This window comes from Ictidomys tridecemlineatus, chromosome 5, assembly GCF_052094955.1.
Source record: "Ictidomys tridecemlineatus isolate mIctTri1 chromosome 5, mIctTri1.hap1, whole genome shotgun sequence".
Lineage (NCBI taxonomy): Eukaryota > Metazoa > Chordata > Mammalia > Rodentia > Sciuridae > Ictidomys > Ictidomys tridecemlineatus.
The window spans coordinates 179772135-179785401 of NC_135481.1; the positions used below are offsets into that span (position 1 = coordinate 179772135).

Below are 13267 nucleotides of genomic sequence, written 5' to 3' on the forward strand. Positions count from 1 at the left end.
CTTTGAAGAAGTAAGCTCATGTGTTCTGAGAACTACATGGCAAGGAACTGAGGGTAGCCTCCTGCTGAAAGAGAGCAAGAAACCAAGACCCTCAGTCTAATAATCTGTAAGTCTAACTGGATACTACCAACAACTCTAAGAACCTGGAAATATATCCTTCCTCAGCTGTGCCTCAGATGAGAGACCAGCACTGATTGACACCTTGAATGGCAGCCTTGCAGAAGACTCAGCCAACCTGATCCACAGAAAATGGGAGATAATAAATATATATTGGGCTGGGGATGTGGCTCAAGCAGCAGTGCACTCACTTGGCATGCGTGCGGCCCCGGTTCAATCCTAAGCACCACATACAAACAAAGATGTTATATCCGCCGAAAACTAAAAAATAAATATTAAAAAATTCTCTCTTTCTCTCTCTCTCTTTAAAAAATAAATAAATAAATAAATAAATAAATAAATATTATTTAGGCTGCTAAGTTGGTGGTTTTATTTTTATGAAGCAACGGATAATTAATATAGCTTTGCCCTCAGGGAGTGTATATTTTAGTTTTTAAAGAGGGGTAAGGGAACAACACACTCAGAATTATGCTTCTGGAAACAATATGGAGGATAGATTAAGGGGGGGCCAAAATTTGAAGGTTAATGTTGTAGAATTAGGAATGGCAATGGGAATGAAGAGGGAAATTAACCAAGGCTGAGCACAATGACCCTTCGGGGAATAACAGCAGTGGATTCGGCCTCCCAGATGGCTTCCTATGAGCCCATGATCTTTGACTCCTGATATTTACACTCATGTATAATCTCCCACCCAAATAAATTAGAGATGGCCTGTATAACTAATAGAATATGGTAGAAGCAACAACTGTGACTTTCAAAGCTATATTATGAAGGCATTATAATGTCTTGAGCCACTGTCTCACTGTGACATCCAGCACATTGTGAGGACACTCAAATAGCTGTCTGGAGGTCCCTGTGGAGAAGACCTAACATGTCGGTACCAATCTGCTACCCAGGTGAGTGATCCATTTTGCAAATGGATCCTCCAGTCCCAGTTAAATCAGAAGACTATAGCCCCAGAGATATCTGACTGTAACAATATGAGTGACTCTAAGCCAAAACTGCCCTACCAAACCTGTTTCCAAATTCCTGATCATGAGAGATAATAAATAATTTTGTTTTAAAGTGATTTATTATGAATGAATAGATAACCGACATAGAGAGGGAACAGATTAAGGAGTTCAGAAAGAGGAGGGAAGTTAAAGGGAGACATGCAGAATAATCAGCCAGAAATCTTTCCTCCATCTCACTGCAGAGGAAGCTGTGGAGATAGGCTGCAGACACTGGATACTATAGACAGTAATTCCCACACAATCTTCAAAGCTCAAGGCTTCATGTGTTTTGCCTTGGCCCTAAGCCATCAAAAAGGAAAGATGCTAATTCAACATTTATTGAGAACCTACTGCGCAGAGCACTATGGAAGATATGAAGAAAGTTCCTGCCTTATTTAGGAGCTTAACAAAGAGTAGAGATAATAGCTATCCATAAAATAATAAAAAGAAAAGACTTAAAGAGTTCAAAGGAGAGGGAAAGGGAGAGAAAAGGGAAATTGCATGGAAATGGAGGAAGACCCTCAATGCTATACAAAATTACATGTAAGAGGTTGTGAGGGGAATGGGAAAATAAACAAGGAGAGAAATGAATTACAGTAGATGGGGTAGAGAGAGAAGATGGGAGGGGAGGGGAGGGGGGATAGTAGAGTATAGGAAAGGGAGCAGAATACAACAGTTACTAATAGGGCATTATGTAAAAATGTGGATGTGTAACTGATGTGATTCTGCAATCTGTATTTGGGGTAAAAATGGGAGTTCATAACCCACTTGAATCTAATGTATGAAATATGATATGTCAAGAGCTTTGTAATGTTTTGAACAACCAATAAAAAAAATAAATTAAAAAAAAGAGAAAAAAAAGAGTTCAAAGGATAACTAATTACTTCTAAATGGTGTGAATCAAAAGAGCCTTCAAAAGATATTAGTCTACTATAGATGTTCAACTTATGATGGGGTTATATTCTGATAAACCCACCGTAAACTGAAAATAGTATAAGTCAAAAATGCATTTCAGATAGGCATGGTGGTGCATGCCTGTAATCCTCATTTCTCAGGAGGCTGAGACAGGAGGATGCCAAGTTCAAAGCCAGCCTCAGCAAAAGTGAGATGCTAAGCAACTCAGTGAGACCCTGTCTCTAAAAAGACAAATTAGGGCTGGGGATATAGCTCAGTGGTCCAGTGTCCCCGAGTTCAATCCCTGGCACCTCACCCCGCAAGATGCATTTCATACTCCTAGCCTACTAAACACCACATGGTAGCAACGTGGTTCAACACGGAGTGTCATCTGTTGACCCTTATGATCACATGGCTGACTAGGAGCTATGGCTTGCTGTCTGCCCAGCATGACAAGAGAGTATCACCAGAAAAAGATAAAAATTCAAAACCCACAGGGTATGGCTCAGTGGCAGAGCAACTGCCTAGTATGTGTGAGGCCCTCCCTGGGTTGAATCCCAGGACTGAAATTTAAAATTTGGCTTAACTATTCATTTTGTGCTTATTAATCACAATAAACTGTGTGCTGCTTTACATTTGGATTTCACTACTAATCAATTATTTAAAGTGGCAATTTTAAAGTTTTTTTCTTCTATTTTAAAAGCAATATGCTCTCTGTTAGAAAATGTAGAAATCATAGAATAATGAAAAGATGTTTTATTCACAATTCTGCCATCTAAAGACAATCATTTAGTCTATTTCCATTTGTTCTTTTTTTTTACATATAACATGGTGATCTCCTGAAAAATTTTTTCCAACCCACCTTGCTTTATTCTTTAAAATTTACTCCTGGGAAAACAGGCACCAGAGATGTTTGTTATTCAAATGTAACTCCATAGTGGGTGGGTCTATGAAGGAGCCTCAGGGCCAGAGGAAAGCCTAAGGTGCCTTCAGGTCCAGAATGAATGGCATTCACTTAGTGTTCCCAGCTTTTTAAGATGAAGAATAATGTAATGTTTGTGCCAACAAACACTTAAAGACACAAATTAAATGAGAAGGCTGTCTCTATCAGCTGGGCTCAATGCAGACTAATGCAAGAATTCTGGGTAGGACAGAAAGCTGCTCCAGGGTGACTTAGGAATTGGCAATAGGACAGTAGACATTCACCTTACACATTCTAGGGGACCTAATGCATTCTTCTGGAGAAACAAATTTTCCTTGGCTTTCATTGCCTTAAGTCTTTGCCAATGAGCAGTTTTATAACATCTATAAGAAAACTAGATCACATGGTGGAAAACTCCATCTCCAGATCTCTTAGCTGCACAGACTGGCTCCCTCCTGGGGATCTGCGGCCTGCAGTTCTAGCATCTGCATGATAGAACCACTGTCAGGTTCTACCCTGGCATAATGGCTGCTAATATTTTCAAAAGACTAGTAGGGATTTTTTAAACTATAGTAGACAATAAAATGTTGACCTTCTTTCCTAGTCTCATGAAGAAGAGAGAGAATAGACAAGTAAAAATCCAGCATGCCTAAACTGAAGGAAAGGGGGAAAGGAGGCCACCAACTCTGCCAGGAATTTTCTAGGCATCTCACGTTTAATCCTCATAACAATTCTCTCAGAAAGATATCTTCATTTCTTACTTTATAAATGAGAAATTTAGACTTAGAGAAGTTTTCCAAAATCCTACATGTAAGGAACAGGGCAAGAATTCAAACATCTTTGCTTTCCTCACTATACCATAATGTCCCAAATGGAAACCTGGATAAGTTCCTTCCGGTCCACCCACACTGTGGCCCCCCCTTGAAGTAAAGGCAACAGATGCCTAAAGCAATCCTATACATACCAACAATGACTCAGGCCTTGGAAACAGAGGTCTGAGTCATCACAGCAGGATAGGAACCCTCACCATCTCATCAGTTAGCTAAGGGCAAGGAGAACATGGAATGAATGAGAAGAGAAAGAGAAAGGAAATTCCAGCTATGACTTGGTAACCAGTTTCAGAAGCAAGGGCTGATTTTCACTTGTTAGAACTCAAATGTACAGACAACCTCTTGGGGTTCTTACCAGTTTTGAGTGATGAAAGTCTAATATGTGACTTCATTGCAGAGGAGGAGTGGAGATCATCTGAGATGAGGAGATGAAGAACTGAAAGGCTTAATTATTAGCAATCATCTTTAATAGAGATAGTAAGAATGGGGTAGAGAAAATTTCTATTAATTTTTATCCTGCTTTCTTCCAAAAAGAATTTCAGTAAACCACACAGGATTTTAAAAGACTCAACCTTTTAAAAGACAGAAAATATACTGGAAAGACAGAATAGTTAGTACAAACCTAGCTGAAGCTGGGTGTGGTGGCATGTGCCTGTAATCCCACTGACTTGGGAGGCCGAGGCAGGAGGATTGCAAATTTGAGGCCAGTCTCAGCAACTTATTTAGATCGTATCTCAAGATAAAAACGGCTGGGGATGTAGCTCAGTGGTAAGTACAGTACCCCTGGGTTCAACCCTCAGTACCAAAAAACAACAAAAGGGGGAAAAAAAGGAACCTAGCTATAGGGAACAGGCTACTAGAATTAAAATGTATAAGGAAAAGAAGGGGATGGAAGTGTAGTTCAGTGGTAGAACACCAGCTTCGCATATACAAGGCCATGGGTTGGATCCCAGCAATACCAAAACAAACAAACAACAACACACACACACACCAAAAAAAAAAAAAAAAGAAAGAAAGAAAGAAGAAAGGAGACTAAGGTTGATAAAAACAGTACAAGGTCAGAAAAGATTCAAATTTTTAAGTAGAACAAGTAGGAGACAAAGAAAAATGTTCAGAGACACTGGAGGAAAAGCAGAAAGCTAATGTCAAAGAAGTCAATAGAGAAGAGATTCACAGAAGGGAAGGAAGACTGTCAAATGTTTAAAGAGAAAGGAGGATAATAAAGGCTAAGAAGGGACCATTAACTTCATATAGATTTTAATTGTAGGTGGTCATCATACCTTTATTTTATTTTAATGTGGTGCTGAGAATTGAACCCAGTGCATACGCATGCCAGGCAAGCACTCTACCACTGAGCTACAACCTCAGTCCAGGACCATTAACTTTTGACAATGAAAGTCAATGGTATTAAAACCTAGGGAAGGGGACTGGGTTGTGGCTCAGTGGTACAGCGCTTACCTGGCATGTGTGAGGCCCTGGGTTCGATCCCTAGCAGCACATATAAATAAAGAAATAAAGTAAAAGATCCACTGGCAACTAAAAAATATTAAAAACAAAAACAAAACCAAAAACCTAGAGAGGGCTGGAGTTATGGCTCAGTAGTAGAGCACTTGCCTGGCATTTGTGAGCACCTGGGTTCAATCCTCAGCACTGCATATAAATAAATAAATGAATCACTGACAACTTAAAAAAAAAAGCCTAGGGAAATTGAGAATTACTTCCCCATGCTGAAAAGCCTGTCACCTGATCACCTTTCAGAAATACAGAAACAGGCATTTCTCAACTGAAGTGCAAGTTACTAGGAGAGACACCAGAGGTTTTTGTTTGTGCCTATACTAAGGTTCATCCCAGGGGCGTTCTAACTCTGAACTATTTTGTAATTTTGAAATGGGGGTCTTACTAAGTTGTCCAGGCTATTCTCAAACTTGTGATCCTCCTGCATTGACCCTGAAGTAGCTGGGATTACAGGTGTATACCACTACAACTAGCCAACACCAGTGTTCTTTGACACATAGAGGGCAATTATGGGAGGACTTTTAAAGATTATCAAGACCAGTGACTCTTAAGTTTTCTACCAAACCTTAAAAGAAAAAAGAAGATAGGGTCTATGCTGAAATGGTAGTAAGACCACCAGGCTTTGCAGAAACACTTTAAAGTCTAATGACATGTGGCTAGCGGAATAACTCAGTGGTAAAGAGCATGCCTAACATGTAGGAGATGTGGTACAATCCCCTGTACCACAAAAACTAGTCTAATAATATAGAGTATAAGTCTTTGTTCATTCATAGAAAACACATGCCTTGAGATGCATATATTCCTTCAGGTATAGAAAGGGCCCATAAATACATTAGAAAGAAACTCTAGCCCAACATGGGCCCCTATCCAACTACCTGACACTGGGCAAAGCATTTTCCCTTTCTGAGCATCAGTTTATCTGTAAAGGGAAGAGACTGGGCAAGATGACCATTTTGGGTCATTGATAAGGTTAAAATTCTGTATAACTCAAAAGCTCCCTATAAATGTAGTACTTTACATTCTTCCCCAGGGTGAGCATTCTTCCTTGCCATCTCATACGGCCCTCCACTGAAATCCTAAGAGTTCATTCAGTTATCAACTTGGTGAAGTTCAATGGCTTGCTGAAGGTCACTTGGCAAATCAGTAAGAGGGTGCACTTGGCCTGACTCCAGGAACATAAGAGTCTCACTCTTCACTGTGTCCATTTAGGGAAAGCTCACTGAGATAATTAGTGCTTAAAAACATTGCTGTTTTCAAAAAAGAGAAGAATATTAAGAAGGTATTGGCTTTCTAAACTACAAACCATCTTTATAGCTTTCTCCCATGGTGAAGGTAATTTGTTACCTTTGGCTTTTCCAGAATGTTCAGACACCAGGCAACTAGTTTGTATTCTAGAGACAGAGTCAGTCAATTTTGGTTTTGACAAGATGGCAGACAGACTACCCAAACAGAAAAAAATGCAGCAAACAAGGGAGATACACCAGGGAAGAACAAGCTGAAAGGGGTCAGGTGGAGCCAGTCATGAAGCAATTATGACTAAAAAAAGTTATAGGAAGTGGCAGGACACCATCAAAGCAGACAGTCAGCAAGCAGACTCATGTCCTCCTTTTTTTTAAACCTATCAACATTGGCTAAATAAGAGCCATTATAGCACTTTACAATTCACAAACACTTTCACATGTAACAGCTCACTGGATTATCACAGTGATACCATGAAAAACTCTGGGGCAGCAGTACCATCACCCCAAAAGCTAAGGCTTAATAACTGAAATGGGCCAGGTGCTGTGGCACACACCTGTAATCCCAGAGGCTCAGGAGGCTGAGACAGGAGCCAGCTTCAGCAAAAGGAAGGAGCTAAGCAAATCAGTGAGACCCTGTCTCTAAATAAAATACAAAATAGGGCTGGGGATGTAGCTCAGTGGTCGAGTGCCCCTGTATTCAATTCCCAGTACCTCCTACCTGCCCAAACACACACACAAAGAAAGAAGTGAAATGGATTGACCAAATACCACAACTCATAAATGGACACAGCCAGAACCAAAACCCAAGTCTTCTGATCTCAAATGTTCACTTTTATATCACACTGCCTCCCCAAAGAGAGCAGGGGGCGAAAGGAAGAGAAATTCAACAGACAATCCTGCTACCCATTTGCTATGAGGACCTCTTTATTTCTGGTTCTAAATTACACTGAACAGCTACCATCAGGCTGTAGGCTCTAAAATTAAATCCCGACACATAGTGAGTAACAAGAAAACACAGAATTTGGACCAGGAGTGGTGGCACGTGCCTGTAGCCCTAGTTATTTGGGAGGATGAGGCAGGATGATCCCTTGAGCTCATGAGTTCAAGACTAGTCTCCACAACATAGTGAGACCCTGTCAGGAAAAAAGAAAGAGAAGAAGGAGAAGCAGAAGGAAAAGGGAAAGAAAGAACAAGTGAGCAGCATAAATTTGAACTCAAGTTCAACTGAGTAGGGAAGACAGTCTACAAACAAGTCACTACAGTTCACAGTTACACATGAATCTATGAGTTGGACGAATTTAAAGGCAACTTCTCAGCATCAGCATCACTGCCACCTTAGACCAGATCATTCCCCATAATCTCTTATACTGGGGATTGGACCCAGAGAATAGCAAATGCTAAGTAAGCACCGAGCTATACCCCTACCCCATTTTCTAATTTTATTTTGAGATAGTTCTTACCACGTTTACCCAGGTTGGCCCTGAACTTGTGAACCTTCCTCCTCAATCTCTTGAGTAGCTGTGATTCCAGGTGTGCACCACCGTGCCCAACCAGATAGATCACTCTTTGTTGAGGGTGAGGAAAAGCTGTCTTGTATGCTGCAGAATGTTTAGCAGCATCCTTGGCCACCACAACTAGAGGTCAATAGCACCTTCCCCCAACAGCAGTGACACCTGAAAATGTCTCCAAACAATGCCAAATGTATTCTATGCGCACAATGATCCCACAGTGCTCTAAGGCTTACTGAGGTTTAGGATACAGAGAAGTCAATGCAGGCTGTGGGTGCTGAAAATTTCATGGAAGAGGTAATACTTGAACTGTACCTTAAAGGACAGATTAAAATCCCTATTGGTGAAGATAAGAGAAAAATAAAAAAAGGAATTCTGCTAAATGCAATGGTGCATGCCTGCACTTCCAGTGACATAGGAAGCTAAGGCAGGAGGATTACAAGTTCAAATCCAGCCTCATCAACTTAGCAAGGCCCTGAGCAACTGAGACTCTATCTCTAAAAAAAAAAGAAGAAGAAAAGAAGGAATCCAAGGAAGAGAGGATAACTTAAAGCATAAGATCTGCTGGAAAATATTCCATTTCGGCAAGAATAGAGGAAACAGAAGATAAAGCTAAAAATGACAATTTGAGGTAGCTCAAAAATACCTATCCAGGGCTGGGGATGTGGCTCAAGCGGTAACGCGCTCGCCTGGCATGCGTGGGGCGCTGGGTTCGATCCTCAGCACCACATAAAAATAAAGATGTTGTGTCCACCGAAAAGTGAAAAATAAATATTAAAAAAAAACCTATCCATCTGCTAATTTACAAAATATACACACATAATGAGATAGATAACAATATGAGATGCCACACAGATGTTTAAGAGTACTCACATCACACTAGTGGCATTTCTATATATTCTATCTTCCCAAGAAGACAGAAAGCTGACAGAGTCACATTATGTCTTACAACTGCGTTCAGTGCTTAGAACATATTCTGAGGTAATGAAGCTTGAACCCAGTGCAGAGGAAAAATGGAGAACCAAGGGATGGTCAGGAGGTTTAAAACAAAGGTGAGAATGAAGAAAGAGTATGTTTTAAATAGCTGAAAGGGAGAATAGGACATTCCAACTAAGGATACTGGGGCTGGGAAAGAAATATACATAACATATTGAGACAACACCAAGAACAATGTAGTTGGAAGAGAAGACAAGCTGCAAAAGTAGGCTGGGTTAGACTGGGTTAGACTGGGTTAGGCTGGGCACGGTGGCACACGCCTGTAATCCCAGCAGCTCAGGAGTCTGAGGCAGGAGGATCACAAATTCAAAGCCAGCCTTAGCAAAAGTGAGGTGCTAAGCAACTCAGTGAGACCCTGTCTATAAATAAAACACAAAATAGGGTTGGGGATGTGGCTCAGTGGCCGAGTGCCCCTGAGCTCAATCCCCAGTACCCCCCCCCCCGCCCCCCGCTCCCAAAAAAAGTAGGTTGGGTCAGAACACAGGGCACCTGAATCAGACAACTACTTATGGTGTCTTAAAGTTATCTTAGCAACACTCAGAAAGTATACATTGGTCTACTGTTTCATCCTCTGATGAGGAAAAGAGACCTGGCACCTTTAAGCCATTTTCCTAAATTCATATAGTCTGCTAGCATTTGGACTCCCAGCTTGGGCTCTGAAAGATATTCCAGAGTACTGGGCTAGATTCCATTCTCCAGTCTATAAGAATCACAATATCTGATGACCTAGCTCTTAAGCTTTGTCAAGGTTAAAGTCTGAATTAATCTAATCATATATCTATTGACTTAAGCATCCCTTCAACTGTCTAGGGTAATGGATGTTGGTTCCATTGCTGTCTCCTGGGGGCCCTTAGGAAAGCAAACCACCTCAGGAGACTCCCAGGAAGTTGGATAAACAAAACAAAACATGCAGCTCCATGGAAGAAACAATGACTTTTTAAAATACAAATTCACTCAGATTTTTGACTGAATAAAGGAAAGTCTTGGTACCTCTTTAACAGAAGAAATAACTCTCAGAGACTCTATGCCCTACCTACCTAAAGAAAGGTGGGAAATGGTCAAAGGCAGCTGCTAAGACATGCCCACAGAGCCCATTATAACAGGAAACAGCCCTGTTCCTCCTCAGGCTTGATAAAGACCATCCATGTCCCATACTACAGGCCCACCTCCCTGTTGTGTCACTCCAAGGTTCCAGAAAGGCAGTAAATGGGTGGTCTGCAGAATCTGAATCTGTGAGAACAAAGCAACACCCATCAAGGGGCCTTCTCGTTAATCCCAGTCAACTAAAGCTTTAACACTGGGGTCTTATGTAAGTACCTTTAGCAGTAGAAGCTCAATTTTCTGCCTTCTGCCCTTGAAGGATACAGCTCAGGACACTAGGAAAGCTACTGCTGGCAAGACCCTGGCACAGGCTTTTGGATGGGCTCCGGGTTCCCACAAGTTATAGGGCATAATCCCTGGAAACAATTTGTTCTTTTAGACAGTCTGAATGAGGTAAAGGACAAACAAAGCAATACTTAATACTCACACTAGCCAAGTTTATTGAGTGCACACACTTTGTGAGGTACCATAAGCACTTTATCTATTCATTATTTCACTTTATTTCCCAACACTCTTATCAATGAGGTACTGTAATCCTTCCCATTTTACAGAAAAGGAAACTGAGGCTTGGAAAGGTTTTGTTATTTGCCAGCTAGCAAGCAACAAAGCAATATCTGAACATGCAGTCTGCACTCATACCTTAGACAGTCCTCTAATAATCAATTCTTCCCACTTGATGCCAGCTGATCAAATAAATACTTCTTGTACTTTTTTTTTTTTCAGATTTTTTTTTCAGATTTCTGAACTTTACCAGAATCTTAATGATTAAAGAATTTTAAAAATTGGGGCCTGGGCTGTGGCTCAATGGTAGAGCACTTGCCGAGCATGCGTGAGGCACTGGGTTCAATCCCTGGCACCACATAAAAATAAACACATAAAATAAAGGTATTGTGTCCATTTACAACTAAAAAAAAATTAAAAAAAAAAGAATTTTGAAAATTGAAAAGCACCAAGTTTGGGTAATATTATTATTACTTTAGTACCAGAGATGAGGACCTATCTGGAGGTATGAAAAAAGCAACCTACCCTGTGACTGACTATCTGATCACCCAAAATTAAGATTTTAGTCAACACTCTGGTAAAACCATCCCAACATAGTGACTTAAAAGAAGCAACATCTTCAAAAGTTGAAGAATGGCAGAAACAGCCCTGCTCCCATAGTTTTCTGACTGCAGGGATAGAGACAAAAGCTTGATGTTTCTCTTCTCTCTGTCCAGTATTTCATGGGCTGGGGCTGAGCGGTAGAGCACTTGCCTGGCATGTGTGAGGCACTGGGTTCGATTCTCAGCACCACATATTAATAAATAAAATAAAGGTTTATCAACAACTAAAAAAATAATAATTTAGGGCTGGGGATGTGGCTCAAGCGGTAGTGCACTCCCCTGGCATGCATGCGCCCCGGGTTCGATCCTCAGCACCACATACAAACAAAGTTGTTGTGTCCGCCGAAAACTAAAAAATAAATATTAAAATTCTCTCTGTCTAAAAAAACAATAATTTAGGTTTAATGTACAGTGGCTCTGGAGCTAATATCTCACTGTTTTAAAAAGCATTAAACTAGCTGGTCGAGGTGGCACAAATCGGTAATCCCAGTGGCTCCAGGGGCTGAGGCACTAAGCAACTCAGTGAGAACCTGTATCTAAATAAAATACAAACGAGGGTTGGGGGTGTGAATCAGTGGTCAAGTGACCCGAGATCAATCCCAGTACCAAAAAAAAAAAAAAAAAAAAAGAAAGAAAAAAGAAAAAGGCATTCAACTTTTTTTTCTTTCTTTCTTGGTGTTGTTGGAGATTGAATCCCAGGGTCTCAAGTATGCTAGGCAAAAGCCTGACCACTGGACTATACTCCAGCCCCGTTCAACTTTTATCCATGAGTTGAAACTTCAGACTTAAAGACAGAAGTATGGTAAGGATAAAAGTGTCATTTTTAATAAACTGTGTCTGTTTTCAAAGCAAATGACATTTCTGGAAAGACTACCACATGTCAATTGTGAATTAAAGGAAAAGTGTGACATATTTCAAACCTTATTATCTTTAGAAATACAAAGCAACTTCATACTGTGTTGGATTTATGAGTTTGTAGGCCATCAATCACACTAATAGCACCCTAAAAATGATTGCTATTACCCCAAAATTTGAGATAGCATCATCTTCTTTTTCTTTTTTCCTTTACCTGGGATTGAACCCAGGACCTTGTGCATGCTATGCAAGTGTTCTACTAAGTGTTCTACTAAGCTATAAGATTGTATATATATACTACTAAGCTATACATATATGTGTACACACACACACACACACACACACATTTTTTTAGTTGTAGATGGACATAATACTTTTTATTTATTTATTTTTATGTGGTGCTGAGGATCAAGCCCAGTGCCTCATACTTGCTAGGCAAGCGCTCTATCACTGAGCCACAATTCCAGCCCCTAAGCTATATATTTTGAGACAGGGTTTCACTGAGTTGCCAAGGCTGACCTCAAACTTGTGATTCTCCTGTGCCACTAAAATAGCATTTTTAAAAACTATATACTGCAAAACATTTAAAAAAAACCTAACAAGTAATAAAATCAAGTATGAAAAGGGAATTTATTCTTCATCAACTGAAAAGTCCAGACTGCAGACTATGGGTAAGAGGATTATACGAATATGAATATAGCCCAAACCTGGGGAAAGCCATCCCCTATTTAGAAAATTAATCTTCATTTACTATATAAAGTCTCTGGGGAAGACAGTAAGTAGCACCTCCACACAAAAAGCTAGGGATAATAATGGCTTCACCTCATGTTCTCCCCATATCCAGGGAAAGCACAGACTCCATATTACATGGCTCCAAATAAAGTTAAACAGCATGGCCTGTTTGGTACTGTAATTAGAGTTTATACAGAATTAAATGCAGCATGCAAAGAAGTTGTATTTCCTCTAAAGTGCACTCCCTTCAGCCATAACAACAAATATTTATTTAGAGCTAATAATATGTCAAACTCAGTCAAGTAATGTTGAAAATATTATAGAATTTTGAGTCAACTATATCCAGAACTTTACATGTGCTAAGCACACACTCTACCACTGAGTTATTCTCCAGGTCAAGACCACTTTTTTTTTTTGGTACCGGGGCATAGCCCCAGCCCTACTTTGTATTTTATTTAGAG

At 40.2% G+C, this 13267-nt stretch overlaps 1 protein-coding gene across 6 annotated transcripts in view; it reads right to left on the bottom strand.

Annotated features, from left to right (window-relative positions):
- The window catches only part of Ndrg3 (NDRG family member 3), a 162585-nt gene that overhangs the window by 43578 nt on the left and 105740 nt on the right, over window positions 1–13267 (bottom strand). The window contains exon 1 of one of the 6 annotated variants that reach the window (XM_078051739.1): window positions 4111–4138. The exons of the other annotated variants lie outside the window; for them this stretch is intronic. The gene's annotated coding sequence lies outside the window, so the exon portion shown is untranslated. Of the gene's footprint in view, window positions 1–4110; window positions 4139–13267 lie in introns of those variants that run through there. 6 annotated transcript variants of the gene reach the window in all.